Consider the following 6000-nt stretch of genomic DNA (forward strand, 5'->3'; position numbering starts at 1 on the left):
GAGCAAAAGAGTACCTTGGAATGGTATAGAGAGAAAGAGGCCCCAATGTATGAAAAGTGGTATGATGGAAGCCTGGGTGGGGACCTTCTCTTCCAAGTTAGGGCACAGTGCATGGATGTGAATGCAAGGAATTGTAGATGGTCTGAGTCCCGCAGCAAAGTGTGCCAGATGTGTGACTTGGGAGAGGATGAGCCGGTGGAGCATGTGGTGCTGGAGTGTGTGAAGTATGCCAGAGACAGGTATGAGATGATGCAAGTGGTGCTGAGGGAGCTGGGGCATGACAGAGTGGAGATGACAGGAAGGGAATGGATGGTGGTGCTGCTGGGACTCTGTTGGGAGATGAATGAAACTTATGAAAGGATGATTGAGGCTGTAAAAGTGTTCCTGGAAAGAATGTGGCGTGCTAGATGCAGGAACTAGTGGTGTGAAAGATGGTGATTGCCCTTTTTTTTTTTTTTATTATTATTATTATTTTTCCCTACAGGCGCTGCCGATACAAAGGCCTAACTCAGAAGAAATTCTGCGTCACCTGTAGCATCAAGATCAAAATCAAGTAGACCCGGTAATGTTTTCATATTGTGGATGGTTGTTAAAGTATTTATCACATCAAAAAGTGTAGTATATTCCAGTTCTTTTTCCGATTTTTAAAATGATTTAAGCTATGTAAATACGTAAAATAAGGCCACACCCACTAGTTTCCTTCAGTAATACACAGGGATGTTGAGCCTGTAACTCCCCTGTGTGTCCAGACTCAGAGAGGGCAGAAAAGCCTGAATTAACCACGGAAAGTTAGAAATAACCGCCTAAATGCCTTAAGTGAGTGACTGGGTCTTGAATAAAGTAAGAGTTTAATCAGCCGTGTTCACAGCGCCCACTACAACAACAGTGGACCAAGACACCAACATTATTGACCTTAAATTCCACGATTGTTGGACATTTCCAAGTATTTTTCCGAGAGAAATGAGTAAGCTGCAGTATTAGGAGGAAATATTGAGGAATGGAAGTGTGTAAGGGAATTTAAATAGTAGTAGGGTAGCATATAGTAGTAGTACTAATAGTTTTTGTTATTGTTGTTGCAGCATTATTATTATCATTATCAAGAGTGTAAAATGATGGAGTGTGTGTGCTGGGGAAGGGAAGTGTGTGTCCACTGAAGATGTGACAGTGTTGAATGGAATGGGTGTTGAGGTTGTGGTTGTATATTGAGAGACAAGTGTGAAGGGAATACATTAATATGGTGTTTATGTGTGGGGGATTTCTTACCAAGATGAGGGTTTTGATCTCTCATCAGTCTCTTCTGCATCTTGCAACCAAAACTATTAGTGTACCGTTGGAGCATTGCATGATGGCTGGCTAGTTTTAGATGCAGAACATAACTCACAAAAAGACCTAGCTAACAATACTCATAAACACAATGAGCCAAGAATTGTTCAAGCAGATGTTTGAAGGACTGGAGAGATCTAGCTAACAATACTCATAAACACAATGAGCCAAGAATTGTTCAAGCAGATGTTTGAAGGACTGGAGAGATTGAGCTGACACAACTAATTCAGGTAGAGAATTCCAGATGTTAAGGGGGAAGTGTGTCTTTAAATGCTTCCTTGTGTTCAATGAAGGTGTGACGGTGTTGAATGTAATGGGAGTCGAGGTTGAAGTGGTTGTTTATTGAGGGACAAGTGTGAGGGGAATAAATTAAAGTGTTGAGTGAAATGGTGGATGGCGATGTGCAAGAGATGTACAAAGGAAAGGGAGAAATAGAAAGGCAAGAAAGCAAGGAGACTAGAGAAATAGTGGAAGGTGATTAGGAGTGTAGGATGAAAGGGAAAAGAATGCAAGGGTGTGGAAATCAAGGGAAAATAGGAATAAAAATGAAAGAAACAAGAAGAAAAATAATAAATAGAAGAAAACAAGAGAAATATAAAGGAAATAAAAAGAAGTAATAAGGAAAACTTAATAGAAACTGAAAAAACAACAATGAAAAAGGGAAATGTAGAGAGAGATAAGGAAAAAAATAAGATAAAAGAATAAAGCAAACAAAACAAAAAGAAATATAAATAAACAAGACAAACCTCAAACAAACACCAATCCACACGCCTTCTGTTGGATTCTGAAGTCAAGTTGGGTCAAGGCGAGGTTAAGCCATCTAGTTTGCCAACAGTATCGTTTGCACGTATTCCTGGTGATCAATCATTTATTGTAATTCCCAGATTTCTTTCTTCATGGGTTTTCTTAATATCTATCTCTGCCATGGTATAAGATATTGTCTGCCTTTTTTTCTCTTCCTGAGCTTCATTATTTTTGCATTTCTTTGCATTAGATAGAATTTCCCATCTAATTTTTTACGTTGTGCATTTTACAATCCATGTAATTTTCCACCTTTTTCAACAGCTTCACATCTGCAAATAAACTTGCATGCTACTGTAGCTCTTAACCTCATCCATTATGTCATTATCATATACAAGGAAACATTACAGGGGCCAAAATTTCCCCTTTTGACTTTACACCATTATAGTCTTTCCACTCTATGAAGTCCGTTCAGGGTGGGGTAGGTATGGTCGTTTACAACTAGCCATGCTGCCAAATCAACCTTCATATACATGCATCTCTCTCTTATTTATCATCCATGTGGTGTTTGAAAGTAATATTTTATGTATTGCGTGTATAGTAAAGGAAGTTATAGTACAATGAGTGTATGTTTACGATGATAACGACGATTTGCATAAATTCTATGGCATGTGGCAGCATTTTTTCCCATGTTGCCACGATGGTGGTGGTGGTAGTGGTGTCCCCTTTCATCTCTCCGCTGGGCGCTGGGTCAAGTCAGGGCAGGCCAGAGTTACCAGGTTTGCGGGTTTCCCACCAAATGTGGCGGTTTTATTTATTTATATATATATATATATATATATATATATATATATATATATATATATATATATATATATATATATATATATATATATATATATATATATATATATATATACACACACACACACACATGAGGTTTTCTGAAAGTTTGAGAGAAAATGGACCAAAAACTAAGGCACCAGAGTATTATTCATTATTATTCATTTCGACTTTTTTCCACACTTCCTAAATAATAATAATAATAATAATAATAATAATAATAATAATAATTCCAGAGAGAGAGTAACAGATGGGTGGTGGGTCGGTACTAAATCTGATAATTGGAAGTCGAACTGGCAACGTCGCTCTCATGGGAATTCCAGAATGTGCCCTGCCCTGAACGGACTTCATAGAGTGGAAAGACTATAGTTATTGTTCTCATTTTTCTATTCCTTAATTAAGAAATCTGCTACCCATTCCAGTGTTTTGCCCTGCAACTCCCAACATTTTGACTTTTCTACAACAATCTGTGGTGGGTTGCTTACTTTATCCAATGTTTTAGATAGACACAGTGCATCCAGCCATCCCTAATGGAGTACTGGTATATTGATTGCTCTAACCATTACCTTGATTAAGTCTGCCTTTTCTTTACTTTGAAACCCCATAACCTCTTGAAATTGATTCCTTCTCCCTGTTTACTTTTTCCCATTCCTTCTCCGTTTTCCTTTTCTCATTCTTTGTTTATCTCTGATCTTTATCACACTTTTCCTCTTTTTAATATTTTTCCTTATTTTGTTAACAATTGCTTTCAGTCCTGCACACTGAGCCTTCAGGAATTGGCTTTCTCCATCCAGGTCGTGGCGCCAAAAGCCGGGAGCTGAGAGCCGGGGTGAAGGTGTCCATGGGCCTCAATGTTTCTGACTGCTTTTACTATCACTGCCTAAGGTTACACTCTACTACAGGTGAGCAGCACTGAGTTTTGACTTAGTCTTTTTTTCTTTTCTTGTTTTTGGGCTTTTATTTACTAAATTCCGTTAAAATAATTTCAGAAATTTGTGAAAGCTTTTGACATATTCATAAAAGTGGGATCATTTGTTTTGTAATTTTCTGTTATTTTAACCATTATTGAAAGGATTTGTAATTTTCTGTTATTTTAACCATTATTGAAAGGATTTGAGGTAATATAATATATTTTTTACTTAATCCCTTTAGTAGCATTATGCATTTTCTCATTTAGAATTCTGCTTACTATTTGGTGGTTTAATAGTTCCAGAAACTTGTGTGGGGATTAGTATAGTGAAGACTCTTCCTAATGTAAATAAAATTGTTTAATCATACCCAAAAATACAAGGTAAAAGTGTCCCAGTACTGAATGGGTTAAAAAGAATTAAGCTCCTTAAACTCCATCATTACATTTTTTTTTAACAAAGACCATACTTTCATCATTACATTTTTTTTTAACAAAGACCATACTTTCTTTTTCATGCTTTTGAATACTTTTTTTTTTATACAAGAAACAATGCTTCACTGGTGCCTGACTTTGTGCAGCCAGTACTGGCTGCAAAAGTATTTCCAAATATGGTTGTCTGATGAAAGAAGTAAAAAATGTATTATGAGAACATGTCAGGAAGTCAGTCAGTTTGTCATCAATTGGTCATAGTCATACCAAATATTAGTTAAAGTAAACAATATAAACTGATTACATTTATTTATATACAAATGATGTGTACATTTATTAAATCAACAACTTTTTCCAGGTTGAAGATATTGGCCAGAACTCTTTCCACACAATGCCTGGTGGTGGTGGTGACACAGGAAGCAAGGAAGAGTTGACAAGTCTAAGGAAACCAGCCAGATCAAAGAAGGGAACAAGTAAACACCAAGGAATTAACAGATCAGTATTTTTGGAGAATTTTGTTTCATATTTACTTTTGTGCTTTTAAATCTTGATCTGCTGCTGAAGTTTAAAAACGGGTGACCACACAGATGATTGACGAAAATCACTCCATTTTGACATTTTTAATTTTTGTGCTAAAATATTTCCTTTGCCATAGAACTACAACGTGGTAAGTGTGAAACACATATCTGAGCCATATAACCCATTCCCTGCCCCCCAAAAGCTACCCCTCTCGCGCCCCATCCCAGCCACTGCATCGCAATAGGCCAGCTCTGCCACACACACACACACACACACACACACACACACACACACACACACACACACACAGAAGGGGGGGGGGAAGGAGTCCCACAACTTTATCGAACAAACATGATAAGACACAGAGGGAAGTCAGACGCAGAGAACCAGTTATTGAGAGAAGACATACACAGGATGGGACGGAGGTCAAAGCGAGATATTCACTTGAAAGCCGCGAGGGCACTTAGTGCGGAGAAGAGGAAAGAGAGGAAAAAAGCGGCATGTGAGCCTCAACCTGGACCACCAGCTGCAGCGATGGACGAGTCTCAGCCCGGACCATCCCAAGTGAAGAGAAGAAAAGTGGACACAAGTCACACAACAGATGAGCCACAGTTGAAGGAAGACATGCCTCCTGCTTTACCTAAAGGAAAACTGAGAGAAAAAGAAACTGTGCCAGTGAAACTACAGAAAGAGGAGTACCTCATTATCAGCAAGAAGAAACTGCTCCAACTCTTTGAGAATTATGAATTTGTGTGCTCAAAGTGTAAAACAAATCTAAGCAAAGTCCCAGCGTATCATCTGTGAGGTTTGGTACTGTGCGCAGAATTCATTCTCAGTGTGAAGTGTGCGGTGAGGAAGAACAGCAGTATACCTCCAACAGGGTAGCACCATGTGGTAAATTTGATGCAAATGTGAAATTGGTAGTATTTGCTTTAGCAAACAATGGTTTCAAAACCATCGAAGATATGGAAGACACTTTTGAAAACGAGTTTGTCATCAGCGTCATTTCATATGATTGCTAAAACAGTTGAAAAAGAGGGTATTGCTAGAACTGAAGAGGCACTCACTCAGTGATGCGTGTAAGCTGGTACACAAGTTTATTAAAAGCCAAGAACCAGGAGCTCCTACAGTGAAAGACATCTTGGTAACTTGTGATGCAACATGGTCCAAGCGAGGCTTCGTATCAAAATACGGAGTGGTGCCAGTCATTCACCTGGAAACTGGTCTAGAGTCTC

The 6000-nt window shown here is 38.4% G+C and overlaps 1 long non-coding RNA gene across 5 annotated transcripts in view; it reads left to right on the forward strand.

Moving 5' to 3' along the window:
* LOC123500634 overlaps positions 1–5031 on the forward strand; it is a 28984-nt gene extending 23953 nt beyond the window's left edge. For 2 of the 5 annotated variants that reach the window (XR_006673417.1, XR_006673415.1), the window contains exons 2-3: positions 3702–3809; positions 4605–5031. This is a non-coding gene — a long non-coding RNA (uncharacterized LOC123500634). Of the gene's footprint in view, positions 1–484; positions 563–3659; positions 3810–4604 lie in introns of all 5 variants that reach the window. The other 3 variants (XR_006673413.1, XR_006673414.1, XR_006673416.1) reach the window with 3 other exon arrangements.
* The last annotated feature ends 969 nt before the right edge of the window (positions 5032–6000 follow it).

This window comes from Portunus trituberculatus, unplaced genomic scaffold, assembly GCF_017591435.1.
Source record: "Portunus trituberculatus isolate SZX2019 unplaced genomic scaffold, ASM1759143v1 PGA_scaffold_453__1_contigs__length_265712, whole genome shotgun sequence".
Classification (NCBI taxonomy): Eukaryota; Metazoa; Arthropoda; class Malacostraca; order Decapoda; family Portunidae; genus Portunus; species Portunus trituberculatus.